Source organism: Lissotriton helveticus, chromosome 9 (genome assembly GCF_964261635.1).
Source record: "Lissotriton helveticus chromosome 9, aLisHel1.1, whole genome shotgun sequence".
NCBI lineage: Eukaryota > Metazoa > Chordata > Amphibia > Caudata > Salamandridae > Lissotriton > Lissotriton helveticus.
This window is the reverse complement of record NC_136070.1, coordinates 937378377-937405235: the sequence shown is the minus strand read 5'-3', so window position 1 is coordinate 937405235 and position 26859 is coordinate 937378377. Positions and strand designations below refer to the sequence as shown.

Sequence of the window (26859 nt, the reverse complement as noted above, 5' to 3'; positions counted from 1 at the left end):
TTTCACCTCCATAGTCTGTACCATTCTAGTCTGTCACTTTACTCTGTGCCACTCTACTGTATGCCACTGCACTCTACGACCCCCTACTCTGCAAAACTGCACTCTCCGTCACTGAACTCAATGGCACTCTACTGTGCACCACTGCATTCTGTACGCCACTGCATAATATGCCACTCTACACCATTGTGCTTTACATCAATTCACTCTACGCCACTGCACTCTACGCCACTGCAGTATACTCTGCACCACTCAACTCTATGCCACTTTGCTGCTCTCTATGCCAATGCACTCTATGCCACTACATTCCACTTCACTCCACACCACTGTAATCTATTCTGCACCTCTGCACTCCATACCACTGCACTCTGCAATACTCAAATCTACATCCATGCCCTCTATGCCACTTTACTGTACACTTCTGCACTCTACCCTCACCACTCCACTCTACCCTGACCCACTCCACTCTACGCCACTTCACTCTACTCTGAATCAATCTGTTTTGCACCACTGTGTTCTATGCCACTGCACTCTACACCACTGCAATCTACTATGCACCATTCTATGCCACTGCACTCTACTCTATATAACTGCACTCTATGTCAATGCACTCTACACTACTTACTCAAAACCAGTGCACTCTACAGCACTTCACTCTATGACGATCTACTCAAAACCAATGCGCTTTACGCTGCTGCACTCTATACCAATTTTACACCACTTCACTCTAGGCCATTCTACTCCACTCTATGAGACTCCACTCTACTATACTCAACTTTATGATGCTCCACTCTATTAAACTCTACTCCACTCTGACACTCTACTCCCCTCTATGCCACTCCACTCTACAACACTCTATTCCACTCTGTGCCACTCTACAACATTACTCCACTCTACACCGCTCTACACACATCTATGCCACTCCATGCCACTCCATGCCACTTTACTGCACTCTATTTTACGACACACTACTCTACTCTACTCCACTCAACTCTGTGTCACTCTACTCCACTCCACTCCACTCCACTCTATGACACTCTATGCCACTCTAGTCTACACCAATTCACTCTACAGCACTCTACTCCACTCGATGACAATCTACTCTGCTCTACGCCACTTTACTCTACGCAACACCCTCTATGCCACTCCACTCTGCTCTACACCACTCCACGACACTCTATGCCACTCCACAATACTCTATCCCACTCTACACCCTTCCACTCTGACACACTACTCCCTCCACTGCATTCTGTAACATTCCACGCTACGCCATGACAGTGCACTTCACTCCACTCAAATCTACTCTACACCACTCTATACCACTCCACTCTACTCCACTTTATGACACTCCATGCCACTCACCTTTACCCCACTAACTTTTAGCCATGCTGAACAGTACCCACGCTGGTGTACAATATGGTTAACCCCTTCGATGCTGATGACGAGCTCAGCTCGTCATCAGCTACGGCGCTCGTGTGCTGATGACGAGCTGAGCTCGTCATGTAACGCGTTTTTTTTTAATTTTCCAGCACACAGCGGGAAAATGCACCGCATCGATGTGGTTAAAACACTAATAGTTCTTGCATAGGCGCAACCTATTGACTTTACCAATGCTTGTTTAAGTTTTCTGTCTTGTTTAAATAGCTGCATATAAGCCCAGAGCCCGAGCTAAAACAAATGATGTGTAAATAGTTTGCAAGGTCTGATTGTGCCAATACTATCTATAGCTAAAGTTGCCTCGTCCCTCCTGAGCGCAATCCCTATGAAAGCGCGAGAGTTATCAGCACATTCAAGGACTTTTATTGTTGAAACTGCAGGGTCTAGTGTTTGGGATTGTTAGGAGATCCCAAATGTCTTGCGGATTGCAGCTGAATGAAAAAAAAATGCACTGGCGGCACAATGGCCTTGTAAATGAGGCCCACAGTATTTAGACTTCCCAGAAAATACCAGGGATCGGAAATGATGTAATTTTTTCTTTCAAAATATGAACTGGAGCGCCGTTGAGCTAGTACCACTCGTGCATGGGGGAGGAGGGGCACATGAGTAGGTGAAAGATTGCAGAAAGTCATAAGTGAAACTAATGCCTTGCCCACTGTGTCTGGACTGTTCCACGGTCTCCGCACTCTCTCTAATAGTTCTTTTTATCAGCCTGTCCCAGACACAACACAGCACCAGCTACCGAGAATTTGTTATCAGAGCAGCAAACACAGATTTCCTGGATAAATAGGGCTTTTTAGATCCGGCTTGCAAGGCATGTCTAATCCATCCTCTGGGGTATATCTAATGTGTTGAGCATATAGATAGTGAGATTAAGAGGTGGGGGCTGCGCCATTTTACACAAGAACATGGCGGCTCCCTGTGTTTTGACAGAGCGCCTTAATGAAATGCAATGCAGTGGCCATAAGGCAACTTCTTGCTTTACAAATCTCTTAAATAAATAGTACACAGCTCATCTGTCAGCTTGGACAGCTAACAGACCTCTCCGCCCTCTAACCCTCAATGGATGATGAGAGTCAATAGGTTAACAACAGAGTGTGTCCACTCCTGCCCAAATAGAAACTGACGAAGGGTGTGAGTATGTGGGAGGAGTCAAAGATGCTCTAACTATTCGCTGTGATCTAGTTGCATGCAGTCATGCGCATGTGTGCAGTTTTGTGCTTGCAGGCAGCTTTCCTGTAGGCTTGCGTAAAGCATTGGCCTCCAAATATTTGTGGGCTGGAGTTAGATGCATTAAGTTGCAGAATATTATTATGGGGAAAGGTGTTTGGAAGCTCATATCTAATTACTGTGCATCGTTATTCTTTCTTGGATGTACGACGGTACAACGCGTGGTATTACCACGCGTACCATTACAACGCGTTTTTTACAACGCAAGTCGTTACCATGACTTGCGCTGTAGGGGTGCTGGACTTAGAATAGTTAAATTTACTATTCCAACACCAGCCTACGTACAGTAGGGAAGGTGTTGGAATAGTAAATCTACTATTCCTTGTCCTTGAGCGCCCTCCATCGCAAGTCGTGGTTACGACTTGCATTGTAAAAGACGCGTCGTAACTGTAGTGCGGGGTAACATCCGCGTTGTAAAGGATGTTCCCCTTCTTTCTTTCTCCTTTTTAAGACTTTTTGACAATCTCGGCTATAAACCTAAAGTGACGTGCATGAAAGGTGGACAGACATAGTTGAGTAATAGGATGGTCAACACCATGTTTCGGCAGCTGTAGGTTACAGAAACCAATTGCTTGTGATCTTCATCAGGACAGATCTCATCTTTCTCGCAATTTGTTGAGCAATGTATATCTTGCTTGATCCTGGCATCATGGAACAGTCCAATCCACATACCACAATACCACCAGTTCAGCAAGACAGGCAGATTTCCCACCTATAGAATGTCACCAACATTCACCCTCCACCCAGCCATGGTCATATCTAGGTACAGGATACCTAGGTGTCTGTCAACGGTGCAGCCTGGTCACTAATGAACATATGAACCCAAAAAACTGGGAACTCACAAACCTATGGACCCAAATAAGGGGATAAAAATGCACCTCGCCTTGGGCTCCTAACTACTCTGAAATGGCCTGTGACCAGCATTGCAGAGCTGTCTCTTATTCTAGCATCATATACCCTCCTTCCTTGCACAGCCAGATAAATCACACTTACGTGACTGCTCGTTGGTACCTTTCACAGCTGCATGACTTGCATTTCTATGCCCTGGTACAATGAAAATCTCAGGCTATCAAGGCAGGACTGTTGTAGACAAGAACAACAATGGAGGAAAAACTATGAAGCAGAGGAGAAGATAATTTATAAAGTTAAATTAGCAAAGCATAAAGAGGGCATCCTAGCAGCAAAGACCACTGTGGGCTGGACGGACCGGAATAACAGGCGGGGAGGCCGAATGTAGTGAGCTATGGTCAAGGATTTATTTGTTGACAGTGCACACAAAGTCTGGATCAAAAGAGTTTGCAGGGAAGAAATGCCGCCGAGAAGCTCCCAGCCGGGAGGGTGTGGATGTTGAGTGGATATCCGGGTTGTGGTCCTCTGCGGGGCTGTTGTCGTCAGGGTACGGCTGGTTGATGGGTCTCCTCGGAGATATGTAAGAGAGAGAGTACAGGGGTTAGTCCCGTCCAGTAAGGACTACTGAGTACTTCCACCGTCACCGGGAAGTGAAGGGCCAGGTTATGAATATGGGGAAGGTGGGAAGGGTAGGTAGGGATAAGACCAATCAGCAAGCAGGAGGGTAGTGTGATGGGAGGTGTCCGGGATAAGTGCGAGGTTTTTACGTACAGTGCTCGTGATACTTCTCTTAAGGACTAAGGCGAGTGCGGGGTGCTCGTGAGGCTCTATATACAAGATTTTACAGTCAATTACACTATTTACACTAAGGGACACGGAGATAGAGTGTACTCACGTGCCCCGCCGTAACTCTCATCCGAGTTACGGCCGCTCTCCAGCCACCTCCGGAGGTCGCCACCAATCCTCCGTCCACAGGTCTTCTTCCTCGTTCTCTTCTCCAATCTCCGCCTCCTCTCCGCTCTCCTCCTTCCTTCTGCTCTCCGTCGGGGGTTCCGCGCCGTTCGCTGTCTCCTGCCACGAGTCCGCTGGGCTGAACGATGTTTCCCCGTTCCTGCCGTCTTTTCTATGTTCCCGGCGGACTGCAGTGGACGAGCTTCCGGTTCCAGATGGGCCGGGTTCCGAGTCGCCGGCAAGGGTTCCGCTTCCGGTATCCTGTTGGTCTGTTTCCGGGTCTTCGTGGGTTAGCGGATCCTGTGGGCGAAGAGAGGATGTCCGGTGACCAAGGGACGCTGTTCCTCCCGGTGTGGGGGTGTGGCCCCCCCGACTACACCGCCCTTCCGACGAGGTAGGGACCACTGGTCTTCCACATCCCCTTTCCCTAGCTGTCTTACTAGTAGGGTTGGTCGTAGCTGGAAAACGGGAGAGGTAATCTGCATTGCCCTGGTCTAGTCCCTTTCGGTGTAGTGTCCTGAATCGAAAAGGCTGCAGAGAAAGGAACCACCTAAGTACCCGGTCGTTGTGGCCCTGGTTACGGGCCATCCATTCCAGCGGGGCGTGATCCGAATACAAGAGGAACTCCCGGCCCTCCAGATAATACCGGAGACTGTCCACAGCCCATTTAATCGCTAGAGCCTCTTTTTCTACGACCGCATAGTTCTGCTCTCGTGGGAAGAGCTTTCGGCTGAGATACAGTATTGGTTTTTTGACCCCTTTTGCATCTTGCTGAGACAGGACGGCCCCCAAACCCTGATCGGAGGCGTCTGTCTGCAGGATGAAGGGTCGGGAGTAGTCAGGACTGATTAACACGGGTTCTGACAACAGGGACTGCTTGAGGAGGTCGAAGGCTTGCAGCAGCTGGGGAGTGGGTTGCTGTAACTTCTCTTCGGTTCGGGAGGATTTTCTCAACAGGTCGGTCAAGGGAGCGGCTATTTGGGAAAAGTTGGGAATAAACCTCCTGTAATCCCCCCGCAACCCGAGAAAGGCTCGAAGTTCTTTCTTGGTATGAGGGAAGGGTATGGAGTGAATAGCCTGAATCTTATTGTTTTGAGGGCGAATGACCCCTTCTCCCAATAGATAACCCAGATATTTCACACTTTGGGCCGCCAAGGTGGTTTTGGCAGGGTTGATGGTAAAGCCGTGTTTACCCAGGGAGCGTACTACGGTCTGCAAATGGTGTAGGTGTTGTTCCCAGCTGTCACTATAAATGACTATGTCATCTAGGTATGCCCCGGCATAGCTGGTATGGGGTCGTAAGACCAGGTTCATGGCCCTTTGGAAAGTTGCCGGGGCCCCATGGAGCCCGAAGGGCATCACTCTGAACTGGAATAAACCCTCAGGGGTTGAAAACGCTGTTTTCGGTCTGTCTTCGGGTTTTAAAGGGATCTGCCAGTACCCTTTGCACAAGTCAAGGGTACTGATATATTTGGCTTTACCTATACGCTCTACCATCTCGTCTACTCGAGGAAGGGGATAGGAATCAAAGGCAGAGATCTTATTCACCTCCCTGAAGTCGATGCAGAAACGTGTAGAGCCATCGGGTTTGGGTACTAGAACGATTGGGGAATTCCAACTGCTGCTGGACGGTTCGATTATACCCATCCTCAACATCTGGGTCGTCTCTTCTTGTATGACCGCCCTTCGCGCTTCAGGGATCCGGTAGGGTCTCTGTCGCACTGTTTTCCCTGCTTCTGTGTGAATGGCGTGCTCCACAATGGTGGAGTGCCCGGGCATGGAGGAAAATACTGCTTGCACAGAGGATAAGACTTGTCTAAGGTCCTGTTTGTTCCTTTCCGGGAGGTCCGGATCAATACAGCCCTCAAAGGGGAGAGAGGGAGTGGTTGTCAGAACAGGGAGGGGCCCCACCCACTTCTTCAACAGATTGACATGGTATATTTGGGTGACCCCTCGGGTGGTATCGATATCGAGTTCGTAGGTGACGGGAGTCACCTGTCTTAAGATAGGGAAGGGGCCCTGCCATTGTCCCAACAGTTTATGGTCGGAGGAAGGTAGAAGCAATAATACCAGGTCTCCAGGGTTAAATGAACGGGCCTTGGTTCCTTTGTTATACTGTTGTTTCTGGGAGACCTGAGCGGCTACCATATTCTGTCTCACTATTTCTCTGATTTGGGTTAAGTGGGTTCGGAGATTGTCGACATATTCAGGGAGGGGACGGGTTCGATCAGGCTCGGCTTCCCATGCCTCGCGGGCCATGTCTAACAGAGTCCTAGGGGCTCGGCCATATAACAATTCATATGGGGAATACCCGGTGCTACTTTGCACCTTGCAACGGATCGCGAAGAGGGCAAGAGGAAGCATCTCCTCCCACCTTTTACTCTCAAGGCCTAGCAGCTTTTTGAGGGTGGTCTTTAGGGTGGCGTTATAGCGCTCCACCAACCCATCGGTCTGGGGGTGATACGCCGAGGTTCTTATTTGTTTAATACCCAGATGGGCACAGACTTGACGCATGAGGGAGGACACAAAAGGCGTACCTTGATCTGTCAAGATCTCCCAAGGGAACCCTACTCTACTGAAGATGGAGATAAGGGCCTTGGCGATGTTTTGGGTAGTGGGCTATTTCAAAGGGACGGCCTCCGGGAACCGGGTAGCATAATCCACCAACACCAGGGCGTATCTACACCCCGTCGTAGAGGGCAACAGGGGTCCTATCAGGTCCATCCCTACTCGGGAGAAAGGCACATCAATAAGAGGAAGGGGCTGGAGCGGGACTCGGGGGGGCCGATACCGGCTATTTTTCTGGCAGACCGTGCACTCCCTGCAGTATTGCTTTATTTGACCGTGTACGCCCGGCCAGTAGAATTTTTCAAGGATTGTTTGCCCCGTTTTTTCATCACTGAAGTGCCCTCCCAGCAAGTGACTGTGGGCCAGATATAGGACTTTGTCCCGAAACAATCCTGGGATGACTAACTGGGCTGGGAGCTGTGGCCCCCCTTTTCTGTAGAGGAGACCATTCTTTCGAAAGAAGTAAGGACCTACTTGCAGTGGATCCTCATTATCCAGAGCACGCTTCCAGGCTTCCTGCAGCACGGGGTCCTCTTGCTGGGTGGCTCGGAATTCGCGGTCAGTTTCCCAGGGGTGAACGTCAACCTGAGCAGGATAAGCCCCAGTAAAGGCCCTTTTCTCTTTTTTCTTTTGCTTCTTGGTCTTTCCAGGTTTTGAAGGAGAGTTCGCTGAAGGAGAACCCTGGGGAAACGGGGCCTCCGCCCACCACCTCTTTAGGGAGTCCGTAGCGTCTTCCAGGAGGTGGGGAAGACCACTGTAGTCGCTACCTAATATGATTTGTTCAGGGAGATTAGGAACCAAACCGACTGTTAGCATTCTACCCCCATCAGACTGTTGTTGTACCCGTACTTGGGCCATCGGATAACTCCGGGTGTCTCCATGGACACACTTGATAGCGACCGTTCCAGTTAGTGGTCCGACAGGATGGGGTAGTTCCTGGGGTCGGAGGACGCTATGCCTACATCCCGTGTCGGCCAATGCCATCATCCGGTGTCCCTCGATTCTCACCGGACAGCGGAACGGCGGAGGGGTGACTTCGTTGGTAAGACATACATAATTCCGGACCATCCCTATGTCCATGGGCTCCTCTTTTTGGGGGCACACACGAGCTATGTGGCCATACCCTCCACAGTGGTAACACTGAGGACCAGGTGGGTTAGGTCGAGGCATGACTGGGTAGGGCAGCAGGGGAGCAGGATCTGGTCTTCTGGCCGCGGGAGGAAGTCTTTGTGGACGTGCGTGGCTGCCATGTGGAATCCGTGGATGAGGTTCCTCTTTGACCCGTTGTGACTCTTGGGCTCTACTATAGGCACTGGCTATCTCCACCGCACTGTCCAGGGTCAGGCGGGCGTGTTGTCTCACCCATTTTTGGGTGGCCGGATGTAGAGACGCCAGGTACTGCTCCAGATATATTTTTGAAAGAATTTCGTCTTTAGTGGCTGTGGCAGGTTTCAACCATCTGTTCGCCAGGTCCTGTATCCGGAATGAGAGAGCCCGTGGCGTTTCTTGGGGTCCCTCTTTGGCCTGTCTCAGACGAACCCTGTAGGTTTCGTCATCGATTCCCAGTCTCTCTAGAATACAAGTCTTTATGTCTTGGTAGGGAGTCAGGCCCTGGATATTGGCCTGCTGAAACGCTGCCTGCAGTTCACCAGTCAATAGAGGGCCCAGATAGTGGCCCCAGCGATCCTCAGGCCACGCTGCTGCCTGAGCCAGGCGCTCGAAATTTGTAAAAAAATAATCTGGGCCTTCACCCGAGACATATTTTTGGAGGACTACTGATGGTAAGGAGGTTGTGGGCCTTTGTTGCCCCATGACTGTGGTCAGTTTTTCAAGGGCTTGATCCTCAGCGGTCCCCTGTCCCTTAAGGACGTCATGGAGTTGACCCCGATCGTCTTCCGCGGTTTTCAGGAAGCGTTCCATCATTTTGCCAAGCTGTTCTTGGCTCTCTGCTAGGTGTATGACGGCGGCCTCCATGCTTCCGGTGGATCCCACTTCTGACACCACCTGTGAAACTGTGGGCTGGACGGACCGGAATAACAGGCGGGGAGGCCGAATGTAGTGAGCTAGGGTCAAGGATTTATTTGTTGACAGTGCACACAAAGTCTGGATCAAAAGAGTTTGCAGGGAAGAAATGCCGCCGAGAAGCTCCCAGCCGGGAGGGTGTGGATGTTGAGTGGATATCCGGGTTGTGGTGCTCTGCGGGGCTGTTGTCATCAGGGTACGGCCGGTTGATGGGTCTCCTCGGAGATATGTAAGAGAGAGAGTACAGGGGTTAGTCCCGTCCAGTAAGGACTACTGAGTACTTCCACCGTCACCGGGAAGTGAAGGGCCAGGTTATGAATGTGGGGAAGGTGGGAAGGGTAGGTAGGGATAAGACCAATCAGCAAGCAGGAGGGTAGTGTGATGGGAGGTGTCCGGGATAAGTGCGAGGTTTTTACGTACAGTGCTCGTGATACTTCTCTTAAGGACTAAGGCGAGTGCGGGGTGCTCGTGAGGCTCTATATACAAGATTTTACAGTCAATTACACTATTTACACTAAGGGACACGGAGAAGGATAGAGTGTACACACGTGCCCCGCCGTAACTCTCATCCGAGTTACGGCCGCTCTCCAGCCACCTCCGGAGGTCGCCACCAATCCTCCGTCCACAGGTCTTCTTCCTCATTCTCTTCTCCAATCTCCGCCTCCTCTCCGCTCTCCTCCTTCCTTCTGCTCTCCGTCGGGGGTTCCGCGCCGTTCGCTGTCTCCTGCCACGAGTCCGCTGGGCTGAACGATGTTTCCCCGTTCCTGCCGTCTTTTCTATGTTCCCGGCGGACTGCAGTGGACGAGCTTCCAGTTCCAGATGGGTCGGGTTCCGGGTCGCCGGCAAGGGTTCCGCTTCCGGTATCCTGTTGGTCTGTTTCCGGGTCTTCGTGGGTTAGCGGATCCTGTGGGCGAAGAGAGGATGTCCGGTGACCAAGGGACGCTGTTCCTCCCGGTGTGGGGGTGTGGCCCCCCCGACTACACCGCCCTTCCGACGAGGTAGGGACCACTGGTCTTCCACAACCACCTATTACTCAGAGCATATCAAAGCCGCCTGCGGTGCAAATAAAACTCTCTTCTCTGTAATAAAAAAGCTGGTTACACCAACTAGTGCATGTCACGCAGGAACAAATCAAGACTTTTGTGACACTCTAGCAAGCTTTTTTCAAGAGAAGGTTGTTAATATTTACAATAAATTTGCGGCAAATAAAGTAGCTAATCACCAGGATGAGCAAGCTCCACCTAGAGGGCAGAATCAACTTCTCCACCTTTAAGACCCCCTCAGAGGACCAACTCATAGACCTAATTCCACTCATTAAATCTGGTGCACCACAAGATGCATGTCCGCCAAGCATAATGCACATGATACCTGCCCAAGTGGCACAATACCTGGGACCAATCCTTACCAATATGTTTACCAGAGGGATTTTCCCCTTCCAGTGGAAACTTGCCCCAATCCTCCCACTTCTAAAAAAAAGACAATCTGGAACACTGCGGACCCTAAGAATTATCGCCCTATATCGAGACTCCCTTTCGCTGCTACACTGGCAGAGAAAAGTATCAACCAACAGATCTCAGAATATATAGAGGTTAATTTGTTACTGGACGACACACAACACGGATTTAGAAAAAATCATAGTACTGAATCTGCACTAATCATAGCAATCGAAGAAATACGAGAAGCTCTTGGCAGAGGGGGGACATCAGCGCTGATTCTGCTTGATCTCTCTGCGGCCTTTGACACGGTCAGCCATCAGATCTTAGTAGACCGGCTCCAGGGCCTGGGGATAAAATGCACAGCAATAGATCTCCTGAAATAGTTTCTGACAAATCGACAACAAAATGTGGCAATGGGCAATTTCGCTTCTAGGCAGTTTTCCCTGCTGTGTGGAGTTCCACAGGGATCAGCACTGAGCCCAACACTTTTAAGCCTTTATGTTTCACCACTTGTGTTAATCATCAAAAACACCGGTTTTACCTTGGCATCGTATGCCCAAATTCTGGTGTCACTGACTAACGGTGATAACAACCCAGGTGAGGGATTCAGCTTATGTATGAGCAAGGTAAGCAACTGGATGGATTGCAATTGCCTGGAGCTGAATGCCTCAAAGACCGAGGTCATCATCTTCGGCAATAAACCCTCTCTCTGGACATCAGATTGGTGGCTGCCTGAGCTAGACTCACTACCTACACCCTCAACCAAGGTAAATAACCTAGGAGTAATGTTAGACAGTGAACTGAACTTCAAAGAGCAAGTGAATCAAATTACATCGGCATCCTTTTGCTCCATAAGGCTGATAAGAAAAATCGAAAAATACCTGCCCCCAGAACTTTTAAAAACAGTGGCCATGTCTATGGTCCTTACAAGGATTGACTACTGTAATAGCCTCTACCTCACTCTAACATCAGGCCTTGTGAATAGACTCCAGATTTTGCCGAATGCTGCTGCCCGTTTCATCAAGGTAGATGCGTCACTTTGTAAACCCCTGCGCCACAATATACCTGCGCCAGGTATAATGTATGCAAGGGGGGCGAATTGATGCAAGAAAGGGTCGTAGAAGTGACGCAGTGAAATCTATGTGATTTCACTGCGCCACTTCTAGGACACAAATGCGTCAATTTCTTACGCCTGCCTCACAGCAGGCATAAGACTGATGCAGGCCCTTTCACATGGGGCTTGCCCCATGTGAAAGGATACATTACTGGAGTTGCGTCACTTTTGTGACACACTCCAGCAATGTGCCACTTTTGCACCATCCAGATACGTCAGAAATACTGACGTATCTGTAACTCCTTGCGCAATGATGCGTCATACTGTAAATATGACGCATCATTGGTGGTGCAAGGAGGGCGCACTGAAAAGTGACACATCGCTGTTTTCACGCAGCGATGCATCACTTTTCATAAATGAGGCCCCTAGCTTTTCACACAGGATGGATAAAAACACCTTTACCCCCTTGCGTTACCTGTAGTGGTTGCTTCTGTTGCCCTAGATCAGACTCCATAGCGCCAAGATGCCCCCGAGCATTAGCTGCACTTTTTAAATGATATTTACATTAATTACAATCGCCAGTCACGTGATTGTTGGCTATGCACCATTAAATATATGTTAAATGAAAAACCAGTAAAAAAGACACTCGGCAACAGGCAGGGAAGACAGACTAAACCTCTCTTTATCTTCACGAGCGCGGTTTCTGGCAGCCTGTCCTACCATGCTGGGAGTTCCACATGATTATTTCGCTCTAATTACAAAAAATAATATTATGAAAAAGAAATCAGAACTGGGACCTCGTGTTGTCGTAAACCAACAACCTGAGGATTTACAAACAGAAATAAAACTCGAGCTTCAAAGCGCCCAGTTCTAAAGGGCCGAGTGAAAGCGAAGAGGCGCCTGTGTCCTGCTGACACTGGAATCTGGCCCAGGGATTACAGGCTCAGCAAGGGTCAAGTGTGCAATTCCTGCCAATATCCACCCTCCCAGTGGTTTGGCCTTGGCTTATCACTATTCTAAGGATTACCGCCTTGTCACTACCCTAATGACTGCGCGCATATCCACAAGGCCTGTTCAGACCCTCTCTTGTAGGACGTGCACTGCTGTGAAGGGTTTCGGCTAGTTCTGTCAATTTGGCACCCACAAGGGGAAGTTTAATGTTTATTTGATGGAAAAACCTTTCTTACAGAAAACTGCAAACAGCAAGGACCTTATCAGGAGCAGAGTGCCTGGGATGAACTCACTGCAGCTGCGGCTCCTCCACTAAGGCAGAGGTGCATCGCCCCACTGCTAGCATTTTGTTTTTCTGCACGGAGCTAGGTTTGGCAGTGCGGGTCTGGGCTGGTTAACAGGAAGAGAAGTGGTATGTGCACTTAGCATTTCTCCACCCGGCTGTGTTGCACAGCCAGGTGGAGAAATGTGCACTTAGGAGTGGTCAAACCACTACTGCCCTGCTCTGTGAACAGAGAAGCCCCGCCCACCCGCCGCCAAAGGAGACATATATTGTTAATAACTCAAAGTTATAATTTCATATTTCCTTTCCTTTACACTGCTCAAAAGCAGTGGGGTGACGCTCCTCCGCCATAGCGGAGGAGCCGCCACTAATCCAGGGCCACTCCTCTTCTCACACTTATTGCGCGGCAATAACATCCCTTCCTTTGGAATTTCTTACCATTTGTGGGCAGATGATTCTCAAATCTTTCTCTCATTTCCTACTTTCACCCTCCACCTCTAGACGTGGATCTTAAACTGTCCAAGTGCAATTTGCAGTTGGATGGAAGTCCACTCACTTTTGTTGAATTCATCCAGAAGGTAAATAAAGTACTTTGCTTCTAGTTCCTCACCTGTCTCGCTCCCCTGTGTCATCTTTTCCCAGCAGACATCATTCCCACAACATCCAAATCAAGTGGTGCATTGCAACCCCTTCAAAGACATGGGGACGTTCATAACAGGGGAGAAGATGTAGCATTACGGCTAGAGGAGTCGACCTCCGACCTGGGGAACCGGGTTCGAGCCTCGGCAACAACGCTACACATCCTGTGATTCTGGGAACATCACTTAATCTCCCCGTGCCTAACAAAAATGAATGTGTTCATCTGTAACAAAGCTGGTGCTCATGTAAAGCGCTATATAAAACTTCCACAGACAGAGTCTTGCGACACAGTCCATCCCAGAGCTCAAGCGGGTGTTACCCAAAAACAGAGCTCTATTCAAGCTACTTTTATGGGTTTTTAGAAATAGGAATTTCTCTTCCCATACTACCTCCCTGAAAACCTGAGGTGTTGTGCTGCAACGTGCCAAGCTACACTGTGCCAACAAAACATTCTTAGCATCACCCATACCACCAACAGTTGCATCTACATTCTGATAATTTCATCCCCTTGGATCTTGGCACTAGAACTCTCCTCCAGCTGAAATTTGCTCAGTCCCTTCACTCACATCATTCAAACTGCTTTCGGGGACGACCTTGTGCAACAAGAAGTGCCTTAACTAGTCATATCTCAACACTAATCAATTGCTGTAATTCTATATATGATAAATGTGTGAATTGTCATTGTTCAACATCCACCGTCCACTAATCCCATCAGTTTCTCAATGAATTCCACTCAAATCTCCCGACAAAACTTTTGCAACAAGAGATACTGTTGTTATGTATGACCATTTTGTTTTTTAAGTTACTAAATAGAAAACTAAGAAAAAGGCATTAAAATCCTAAATTGCGAGAATTTGCTTCTAAGCATCCATGCACTCCAGATTCATTCCTTAATGCTTATAGACTATATGGTGAAAGCACAGTACCACTGAACGAATAGCCACTAATTCACTATGATAAGGACTGGCTCCCTCTTAGATGCCTCTAGCTTCTCACTTACCACCAGACACCTGCATAAAGATCCTGCATAGAGAATACTGTCTCAGTGCATTGGCATAAATCCCTTATGTACACTATGTTCATCCTACTGCAATCAATTAGCAGAGACTAATAGCACCATGGGAAGAGAAGGTGGAAGGGCACACTGTGCAAATCACTCCATGAGGATCCGAGCGCTGAACGGTGGTACGCCACGATCACCACTATAGTAAACTCTTGAATTACATAACTTTCAACTGATATATATGAATAGGAACACATTATTATGCTCATGACAAGAGATCCTCAGCTGTTATTTTAAGAGTTCTTGACCAGATGCACAAAGTATTTTTAAACTTCCAATCACCCCATTTCAGAATACTTTTTCTAATGAACCAATCCCATTTTACGAGTGGATAAACTTCTACTGACTTCTAAAATAGGATTGCGACCCTGCACTATATCAGTTTTTGGAACTGGCATGTTGTAGGTGTAGGTTCCAAATACTGAATCAGGGTGAAGTGTATCACTTTTTTGCGATCAAAATCCTGTCGCAAAACTTTAAAAAGTTACAGATGCCTGAATTGGGGTAGTAACTCGTGCAAAAGGTAAGGGATCCATTTCGGATCGATTCCCCTTTGTGAATGTAAAAATAAAATTGTTGAGGAGTAGACAGTAGCTCAGGCGACCACCGCCAACTCTCTAACAAAGTTAAAACAAAAAATTGATGAGCTATATTTAAAAAAAAATGTCCTTCTTTTTTTTATGGTGATCACAGACATGGTGGTTTGCTGACCCTAGCAGGCCACCATCCCTTTGATGGTCATCTACCAAAGTGAGTTGCAATATGAAACCTACCCCATTAATATTCAAGAGGTAGGTCAGATTACGACACACTTCAAACGGTTAGTACTTGCGTCGGTCCGTAAAATGTTTTGCAACCAGTATTTAGGATATCTGAGCCAAAACTAGATATTCAAACCACAAGTAACAATATTTTGATAAAGCGATTTCAGAAGTCCAGATGAAAAGAAGGTTTTAAATCCATGTTTCCTTGATAATCATTAGCAAGGCTGAGCTCATTGATCTACTGCACACTAAAATTCAATCCATGTTTCAGGTTTTCTACAATGAATGTACATATAAATGTTTATATACATCATACATAAGTTGAAAATAGTTTCTTATTTATTCATCCTTCTGAAAACCAGGCAGAAATGTACTATTAAGTAGGTTAACAAGAGCAGTTCCAATGCTTAAAAATCTGAATAAGAAGTCTGTCTCCGAAAGCTTGTGTATTACACCATTGTTGTAATATGTTTTTTTTTCAGTGCACCTCTTAAAAGGCATCAACACATGAAGGTTCTGATTCTCAAAGGCAGGTAACATTATCTAAAAGAGTGCTCCTGTAGTACTGGTTATCACAATCCTACATGCCTTGGTGAATTGGCCCCAATACATACAAAATGGGAATATACAGGGAATATTCATATTCACTTAGTACAAATAGAAAGGACAGTGGCTTCTTTACACTTTTACTAATATGGAGTTGCTTCCGGGCTAGTGCACCAAGGTGTGTAAGAGTACATAATCGAGTATAACTGGAGAACTACTTTCAGTACACATAATTGCTTTTATAAATTGGCCCCTGAGTGTTAGGATCATTATTGATACCAACAACAACCAGCCACAATAGAGTATGGTATATTTTCAGTTTAAGTAAGTGGTGTACCCCTTTCACCCTGAATATTTGGAAGTATATAGGCCAATGCCCTTTTGGACAATACGAAACAACAGTTGGATACATAAACACACTCCCGTGATTAGTAATGATGGTGAAAAGGAAGTTCAATTAAACAGGTAAGGGTTGCAAGTGGGTAAATCCTCCTGAGTATGAGGATAACTTAAAACTCCAAAAAGCGCTGACCTCACGTCATGAGGGGGGTCTCCCATTTGCACTTGAACGTGGGTAGGCAATGAAATTCATCACTTTTGTTTGACTTTTCTTAATAACTTTTATTGAAGTTGTAATTTCTTTTCCAACGTTTACAATCGTTATTGCTTCATAACAATGTTCTCCGTTAGTTTATGTGTTCAACATTTACATATGCCCAATGCATTTCGGGCAATTTGCCCTTCATCAGGGGCATTATTCTGAAAAAGGAGGAAATTGAGGTTCAGTATACAATTGGCGAACCAGCATCGGTTCAAGTATTCCTAAAACATCAGTATGTAATAAGTGTTGGCACGCAAGTTCGATTGCCAAAATTAAAGAATGTACCAGATTCCCAGATACGCGGTTAAAACGCGTGATGTAAAACATAGCAGTGATCGAGTTGTGCCGTGCAAAAGTGAACGGGGAAATATATATTTTGGACAATACCCCATTCACTGCAGCCAGACGAGACAAGCGGTACTTTCTACAGTTCTTTCAAGAAATTCCATTGCTTTTTTCCAGTGGAATTAAATAATGTCTTCAGTCTTGATGGATGATTCTCGGTTTGCATGGGAATGGCCCTGATTATGTGATACCCCCTCTTTCGTGCATTTGTTGAATCCGGTGAAATTGTTCTCGCTGTGCTGGACAGCTGCGCTGAAATTTGGATAGATTGATAACGTTGAATTTTGATGAAAGATTCCTCCCATATTTCCCTTGCTGCATGCTCATTGCGTATCAATGTCTTAAATTCATTAATCGACAATGATTTTTCATGGATGTCCAGCTGGAGTAGACAGCGATGCCGGCGCCCTGATGATTCATGTATGCTCTCAGTAGGACAGTGTACCTAGAAGCTCAATATTCAGGATCAGTTACAGTAGTTTTCTAAACATTTCGTCTATCCTTTTGGGTAATTCCGTATGTGGATAGCCAAGGATGCGTAAGTGTCCTCATTGTTACCCGAAATGGCTTGGACTACAGTCTTCCATTTCTGCCAGGTGGCAGCCATCTTGAAATGGTGCCTTCAATTGCACTAATTTCCTTTTAATTAGTGGTTTCCATCTACTTTTCTGCGCATCCAGCTGCAGAGAAATTGCTTCCATGTCAACCTCCCCTGAGACCAACTCTTTAACATTTAAACATTTAAGTCCACACCTTAATGACCGGATACCAGCCCACCCTCCTCTCAGATCCTGTTTATCTGTTCTTTGAATGATAAACTAATGTTTGATTCTCCTGTTTGCCTTTGACTTTTATCGCGCAAGGTAATTTTGCAACTATTTGGTGATTCAGTTAGCTTCTTAGGTTTAGTTCGGAATAAAGTTGTGTCACTGGTAGCAGCAGGTAAAAATTTCACTCAAAGGAGAACAGTGTGTCATTCTGAGGATTTTCTTTGTGGATCCCTTCACAGAATTAACACATTCTGGACCGTATCACAAAAAAGTGAATCTTAAAAGCTCGAATTTAAGAAACTGACCCTTACACTGTTTTAGACTGGTGGCAGCCATTTTAGGGGTTAAGCAGTAATAATCGTAATATCTTTTTGAGTAGTAAATTGTTGTAATTGCCTGTATCAATGCATATGGGGTGTGCTGCCTTTGGCTGGAAACGTAGCAGAGAAAGACATAGACCTCATGACTCCATCTCCCTTTGTCAAAGTTCAGTCACCAACTCTACAACATAATGTTGCCAGAAGTTGACAATCGGTGATCTTTTGGTCAAGTGCAGCTATCTGAATATGTGAATGCGGCAATTCCATTCACTCTGCACAGACGGCTACGCCATAGGAAAAAAGTGGATTCTGACCCAAGAATAAAAGTCACAATTAACATAAGTTGTGTAACAAATCCCACAGTTTCACATGTACATTGTTTTCTAAATTTCACCCAAGTTTGAAAAAGAAGACGCCATGCCTCCTACCCTCTCTGACTTGAGAGTCATAAATGGTGGCTGGTTTATATTTGCCCAACGTTGGCCCAGGAAGGCTGGCTCCATGCCAGATAGCCACAGACTATGGAAAGGAGTTTTTTTTTAATTAATTACATATAAATTCATCTTCTATGGACATCCTTAAAACCTTACATCAGGCCCTCCCTCCAGTGCTTAATTTGTAAAAAAAAAAATGCCAGGGCTCTAGTCAGAAGGCCTATGCAGCTTGCACCACCCATTGCCACTGCCAGCGTTGCCGACGACAGTACCTGCACAATTACTAACCAACACTATGCTACAGGTGTGATAGTTCAGACTATTTCAGGCCCCCAAAGCTATATAAATATCTTGGGCGGTAGGTATTCGTTGTTTTTAATGAATACTGAATTAATAAACTATTGCTATTTTTCTAATCTTTAAATTATACAAACACCGCCACCATGTGGCAGCTGTCATAAGTGCTGGTGTCGGCAATTATGTGCTGGTGCCAACAATTAAGTGCAGGTGCCCAGCACCAGAAACCACCGGCTCAAATTAAGCACTGCCTCCCTCCTGGACTTACCTTGGACACTTGGGAACATGTGAGTCTGGCTTCTTGCCTGTCTCTGTTTAAGCAGAATATCAACACAAAGCAGAACACATCTTTGCGGGGGTGGCACGCTCTTCCCCCACTATACTCGCATTCCTTCCCCCTCCCACACTCCAGGCAAAGGAGGACTCCCTGCAGATGTGTCTGGGGCAGCTGTCACTAGGGATCCCTGTGAAAGAAGCATAGTAGCTGGGCTGCCAGCCCTGGTAGCCAGCAGCCTGAGAAGATGGATTGGCAAGCGGCGAAAAAGAATTAATAATAGGAATGCCTGGAACCATTTCTACTAATACATGGTCATTAGTGTCATATATTTGGCCCAGGGATGCAAAAGGGACTGGTCCTTCACAAGATCCGGGAAATATTTTCAAATCAGTAAACATCTTAGCAAAAATGTGTTATTTGTCTTTAGATAACCTGATTTAAACTAGTGTTTGCTGCCATAATTTTGCAGCTTCACAGTGCCGAGGAAAGCATGTGTTTCTTTTCCCCTAACCAATGGTATCCAATTGCATCAATTTTAAAAGGATGAAAGAATGAACTAACCCTGTGAATTGCAAGATGCATACATATTTCTTCCGCAGATAGTCTAGATACATTAAACTATAGAGCAAATGTGCAGAGTAATGTATGGACAAATTATTCAGATCATGAGATCCTTCCAGATTTTGTTTTTCCAGGGTTGCAAAAAAACCAGCTGTTTTAACAAGACAACCAGATTGACGCCCTGAAATATACAGAACAGTTTATCTGTTTTACGGTATGTCAACACGTATAGCACTAAACCCCAAAAGGGCATCCATGCGCTTGAGACATGAAGGATGTACCACAAAGGAGGACAGGAAACCTAATTACTGGAAGTTAGATGTCACATAAGCAGAAGTTTTTTTTTATTTATTTCTTGTCAACAGCATAACCAGGGATGGTTTTTGACACTTAGGATACTTCTTGGGATACAGCGAGCTTTCAGGGCAACATACTCTGAAAATAGGAGCAGCCATTGATGCAATGCAGTGTTTAATTTGTAAAAAAAAAATAATAATAATAAGTGCACTGTGCAAACTTTTTCTAAGGAGGACACCGCTCACTCCCACCACGGGTGGAGTTCGCTACCTGCAGGGACATCTGAAACCCCAGGAGCCTAGTTCACTGGTATCGTTACACGTGTACTGTACTGCACATTCTCAGGATGGAGTCTGGTGATGTTGCCGTCAAGACTTTCAACTTTTTTCCACACCTTACTTCTGGCCATACTTCGTTTGCTCTCACGTTTTAATTTCCCCTTCCACTGTCTCCTTTTTTGGTGCCCCTTTCCATATTTCCTCACACAGCTGCCACCTCGCTTCTTTTCTCCCCTCCTCATTTGCCTTTTTCTAATCCTTTTATTCAACCCTCATCTTCTCTTCTGCCTATATTTCTTCTCATCTGTCCAGAAGCGGCCGGCAGGGAACGAGGGGGGTGCGGAGTTGAAAAATAAATTTTTTCAAATGTCGTCTCTCTGCTTCTCTTTCTAGTTCCGAGTCCAGAAGAAGCACAAAGCACACAGTCTCCCCTAAGCCAATCACAACGCTGCCTTAGCGGAGGAGCCACCCCTTCATCTGTCCCTCCATACATATCTCCGCTCTCTTGTCCCATTCCACCTTCCTGTAGCATTGTGTGTATGCATCAGTCAGGAGCAGATAAAATCTGGGCCAGGAAAGGTTCCAGGATAGAAGGTAGTGTAGGTTGCACACAGAAGTGTAGCTTGGTCAGTAAGGGGGATGGGGGGGGGGGGCTTAAAAGCCAATAGAAGGGGAAAGGATGGTGGATTGTGAGGGGTACTTAAAACACAGTATTTAGTAAAATACCTATGTGTCTGTGTGTTATTGTCTGAGTGAGTATTTAACCTAATCGCTGCGGCGGCTATTCCGCCGCAGTGCTAAGGGGGCGGGGGGGCCACGCGGCGCGCCCATGCTGGTGACGGAACCGCTCCGTCACCAGCCGCGGTTGAGATGTGCTCATGACGGAGCGGTTCCGTCATGGCCCCGAATCAGCGCCGCGCAGGTGCGTCATGCGGGCCATGACGGAACCGCTCCGTCATCAGCATAGCGCTACCACGGCTGATGACAGAGCGGTTCCGTCATCAGCACGAAAAGGGTTAAAACTCCCAGGTGAAATCGACAGACATTGTACAATACCTGACTGAAAGCTCATGTACCCAAATATTTACTAAATAATACATTTATAAGGGGGTGTAACACCCCGTACACCCCAATCCCTCGAAGCTACGCCCCTGAATGAATTCTGACTAGTCACCAGGTGCCTCTGTAATCTATGCCACATATGGGATTGCTTCATTAAATACATTGCCATGCTTTAATTGAAACAAAGTCTCTCTGTGACGGTGCAGTACTTACCACTGTTAGCCTGTGAGCCAAAGTGATCCTAGAAGAAAGTCTCCTATACACTTCCCATCCAGGACTTCCGTTTTGTCCCTCCTCTTGCGCCATTTGCCACATATCCCAAGTCTTTCTCTCCCACCTCTCCTGTGTGAAGGCCTGCCCTTATCCTTGCGACACATTTCACCCTACCCTCCTCTAGCTGAGAATCTCCCCCCCTTCGAAATACCTCTCTCCCTTCGTGGCCATCAACCTCTCGTCTGTACTACTGATCCCCTCCGCTCCCCACACACCCACCAACCCTTCCACTCTCACCTTCCATCCTCTCTCTCCAGCACAGTGCAGCTACTTTCTTTCCCCCCACCTCCCTTCCTCTTACTCCTTAATAATATATATTATTACCTGATTCAATAGGCATTTTTAGGCAATATTGAAAGAAAAAAGGCTTAGGCGGCTCTGCTGCTAGAACTCCTGACAGCAAACTCTAGAGAAATCTCAGAAGCATGCACATTAACCGACCATGCTATTTTATCATCGGAACAGACAAGGCAGCAGTGTACCAAAACAAAGCAAGTTCACTCAAATAAGCAGACAGCATGCAATTTGAAAAACATTCAGCATGAACGCTATTTTAACATTTGCTTAGTTATAAGGCATGATGGCACTGGCTTGAAACATAACTAAGCAAATATTAAAATAGTGCCCCTGTCGCAAAGTATTTCAAATTGAAGGAGCGCCGGGGACAGCCTGGGAGAAGAAAGACAGAAGCGTGGCTGCCTAAGTAGACACAGTTCACTCTGTGGATTAGGACTGCAGCCCAAGCGAGCATCAAAAAGTGCCATTCTCCAAAAATAAGTGCCATGGGATGCAGTGCTTGAAATGGAAAAATAGAAGTGTAGGTACTCTGTACCAGAGTTTCTGCTTGTTTCTGAGGCGTGCTGGTACTCTCCTATTAAAAGTATTACATTTCTCTTGAGAAGTGCGGGTACTCTCCCTCTCAATAAAAAAGTGCCTGTACTCAGTACTGGACAGTGCCAGCATTTTAAGCACTGATGGGACGCATAGCTAACCACTGGCAGAAATTAAACACTGGGTTATCAGTCTCTATGATGCCAGGGCCTACGATAAGCAAAACACACATATGGGCAGGTTTGAAGCAAACTGTGGGGCTGGGGGTAGGTCTGGGGGCGAGTTATGGGAACAACCATGCCCAAATCAAATGGAGGCCTCGGGATGCACCGGCCATAGGCTGCCCTCCAGGTGGCACTCATTGAGCAGAGATGGACTGGGAACGCAAACCAGCCCTGGCAATTGAATTGAGTCGGACTGGCCCCGAGGATAGGGGTGGGGGGCTTTGGGGGAAATGCTGGCCCCCACCGGTCCAAAACTGCCCCGACCCTTCTGGCCCACCGGGAGTAACCCCTGTGCCCCCTACGGCCAGTCCGGCCCTGACAATAAGTGGGGACCCATCAGACCTTTGAGCACATGTATCAAATATGCAAAAGATGGAATGCTTACTTGACACTGCATGTGTGTTAAATATGTGCGTGGGCTTGTATGTGTGTTCCCATGCACCAGCATTTGCAGTCTCTTCTGTTACGAATACGTAGACGGCCACACCACAAATGTGCCAGAGGGCATTTTGAAAAGGCCCATTTCAGGCCCCAGCTCTTGCTCAGCCTGCTTGAGCTGAAGATTCTTTGTGCACAATGAAATGAAATACCAGCATTTGTAAAGCGCACAGCTACCTCAGGAGAGGTGTCCAATCATTGGTGTCCAGGGCAGGTCGAAGCACTGGTCCAGAGAAGAGAAACTGATCACTGGAAACTAGCCAACTCTTGCAATAAACTGTACTATAACTGATTCTGAGTCCAGCCTCATAGTTCAATGTGAAAATTCACAAATCAAAGGGGTCCAACTATCCACCCCACAATCCAAGAACATTTGCAAGGACCAACAGGTAGCAGGAACAGTAAGTACCCTCACAGAAGCAATTAGAGAGGAGAAAGGGCACATTGTAGCCATTCACCTTTTACAATTCCTCCTGGAAGCATTTGCCTCATTTTTTAGACTGTGGTGCAAATGTTATGGCCTAACAAAAATATTATAAACCCAAAGGTCGTCCATACCTAACTGCTGTGGACAGAGACAATAGTTTACAAGTGTCATGTTTTTAGAAAACAATGACCATGAACAAGCATGAACAATCCTGTTTGTTGTATCTTTATTTGTACCTGGAACTATACACAAAACAAAAAAAGAGTAATTCGATACTATTAGTCTGTAAAAGCCCTCCATCACCTGCCTCCTGGAGAAGCACCCAGCTAGATAAAAATCAACGCCCATCCAGAAAGATAAAAACACCATGTGGCTGACTTTTCATAGGTGACAGCAGTATTCCTGTAAATCCATGCAGGTGCAAGAAAGCAGAGGTAATATATCACTGAACACTATGCAATTCAGCGAACTCTAATTCAGAGTGTGGGGTCCAAGAACCTGTCTGTCCACCGCTGAGCAGGCCACGCCCCAAGCTGGGGTTCCCTCTAGATTTATTCATACAAATATGCAGTGTATTTTCACATAAACAGCGCCTGTTATGTGCAACCTATGAGCATCTCTTGCCATACAGTGCTGCCTTCCGACCCAAGGGGCTCAAAGCAGACACGATTGCTACTACTGTTGTTGATAAGGGCTCAGCACTCCAGATCTGAGACCCCTCTAGTAACCATGGTACCATTCCTAACAATCTTTTCTAGTCATATGATTTATTTTTTCACATGCAGATATTTTCTAGAGTTTCTAAGTCACAATATTGTCTCCCAGTACATCTTCAAGTTAAGTATAGATAGGTATCTGTAGATCTACTATTCTTAACTCCACGTCTGCTTACCTTGACAATATTGTGGTCATTGATATTGTGGATACAACATTTTGGCAGGTCATTATTTCAGCCTCAGTACTGTGGTATAACACCTTGATTGAGTGAGCATTGCTAGATGTGAAATGACTAATCCAGGGACATGTCTCTTGTATGTGCTTTGGCAATGTGTCTAGTTTCTTCACAGGACCGGTTGTTGATCGGTACATGTTTTCTCATATTTATGGATGGAGTTGATTTTAATTTTCTATTGGTCTCTGGGAGTCGAATTAGGCAGAAGTTGTTTCTGAGAAGGCAAACCTTTGAGAATGTTCCTGAATATCTTCAATAGCAACAAACACTCATGATAATTATCGGTCTAACCTCATTGGTCCTTGTGAAGGAAATCCTTCATCAGACTGTATCACCTACCAATTGGCTTGATGGCCTCCCCATTATAACTCCAAGCAACAAGACCCTATCTACATTTTCCAGGCATATGCTGGACACTGTCCCTTTCCAGTTGGAGGAATCAGTCCCGCATCATGAAACTCCCCATGGAGTAAGTTTCTTTCCTCATCAGTGTCCTCAACTGAATGACTTTGTGTACAATGAGGGCTTTGTGGAGGAAGACCCAGATGCTCCTCTGCTTGTTACTGGAATCTCATTCTATCAAATGAGTTTCTCTACTTTGATTTTCTAAATGCTCATTTCAACACAAGGGTAGTTTAAAGGGACCTACTACCTATCGGTGGGCCTGCTGCTTTGTTGATTTTACCTGTTGGTTTTCTACATGGTGAGAGAATAAGTGTCATACACAGCTGAGGTGTCCCAAGCAGGAAGTTAGAGAAATGTGATCCTTGCCGCCACCTCCATGAGTCCAGTGTCACCCTGGCCTACTACCTGCGAGAACCAACAATGGAAATTTTAACACAATGCCACTCTCTTGAAGGAGCCAGACAAATTCTTTAACATAGAAACATGTATGCTCATCAACCACTACAGTTACTGAAAATGTGTCCAGAGGTTTTTTTTGGGCCATTTTCTGAACATCATGATAAGAACAGCAATCTAAAGAAACATAATAATACATGGGAGTCTAAACAACCTTCACTGAAATGACCGTACACTGTCATCGATCATAAAAACCAAAAAGAGACAGTAAGAACTAACCTTGAAAGTCAAAAAAGCTAATGCAAGCTAATACACTGAACAAAATTTGAACAGTGTCCAGAGAGTTGGAGTGCAAAAAAAAGAATGTGAAACTGGGTGTTGATCCTAAACCCGGGTAAGAACCTGAGAGGTGTAACTAATTGGGCGACTACTCAGAGCTGTCTCAGACTCAAGAGCAAATACAATACTGCACAGCAGGAACATCCTAAATTCTTTTATGCTATAGCAACCACAATACTGATTCTCTAAGATGCTATTGATTTTCAATAGTGAATGAATGAATAAGGGATCATTTGTAAAGCGCTTGGTTACCCGGGGACATCCCAGGGCTAAGACGCCATATAACCTATTGAGGAGATCAAGGGAAGAAAAATGTTTTCAGTAATTTCCTGAACTTGAGATAGTCAGGTTCAGAGGGTATGTGGAGGGGGAGACTGTTCCAAATTCTGGAAGCATTATATGTGAACAGCCGACCTCCACTACGTACACGTTTAATTTTAGGAACTAAGATTAATCCTTTGTTCTCAGATCTAAGGACTCTCTTGGGTACATAAGGTTGAATCTAAGGACCGATCAAAGGCGAGCCTTTTCCAGAGAATGACTAATGGATGATACACAGAGCCTTAAATCGAATTCTTTCTTCGACAGGGAGCCAATGCAGGGTAGCAAGAGCGGGTTTTGCAGAGGAGCATATAGAAATGTTCAGCAGCATACAAGCTGCACAGTTCTGTACTATTTGAAGTCTTTTAATAGTGGACTGGGGGGCTCCAAGGTATACGGCATTGGCATAGTCCAGTCATGATATAATAAGGGCTTGGACTAGCAGCCGTCTAGCAGCAAAAGGTAACAGCGGGAGTATCCTTCTAATCATTCTTAAAAGGCCATGACAACTAGCAACTATGCATGATTGTTCCTTAAAATCGAGGTTACAATCGAGCCAGACTCCTAGACTTTTGATTTGTTTTTTGGGGACAGGGGGGGACCTAGGCAGCTAGGCCAGAGGTGGTCTATATTTAAAGGAGCGTACTTCCTCAGAAGCAGGAGTTAGGTCTTTGACCCATTGAGTTTCAAGAATGAGAAATTCATCCAGATAAAAATGTTCTTAAGGCAGGTGACTAGATCAGGATCATATTGATTAGATTGGTTCATGGAGATGAGATAACTAACTGAGTGTCGTCAGCATATGTGACGACCTGTACACCAAATGGGCATGCTGTTTCAGCCAGCAAGCTCATATAAACACTTGACATAGTGGGGCTTAGGGAAGATCCCTATGGGACCCCGCATGTCAATGGTATTTGTTTCGAAGAATATTCATCTTCGAAGACTGTGAAGACCCTGTTTTGAAGAAGGGACTGTAGCCATTTTAGAGCCAATCCGGTACTCTGGCCTCCTTCGGTGCTCTCGTAATCAACCACCTGCGGTTTCCTGTTGTTCTAGTTGGTTCCTGATTCACATAATGTGCTAGAGATTTTACTATTTCTCTCCTGAGCGAGTCCTCTCATCATATAGTAACACATCAGCCCTCTGTTGGGTTCCTATTGGATGATCTATCAGCAATCCCCACACAAAAAATCAAATTTCCTGGAGATTAGTCAGATG

The 26859-nt window shown here is 46.2% G+C and overlaps 1 protein-coding gene across 1 annotated transcript in view; it reads right to left on the bottom strand.

The window, feature by feature from the left end:
• Positions 1-26859, bottom strand: part of SEMA3G (semaphorin 3G) — a 222171-nt gene that overhangs the window by 149650 nt on the left and 45662 nt on the right. The window lies entirely within an intron of this gene.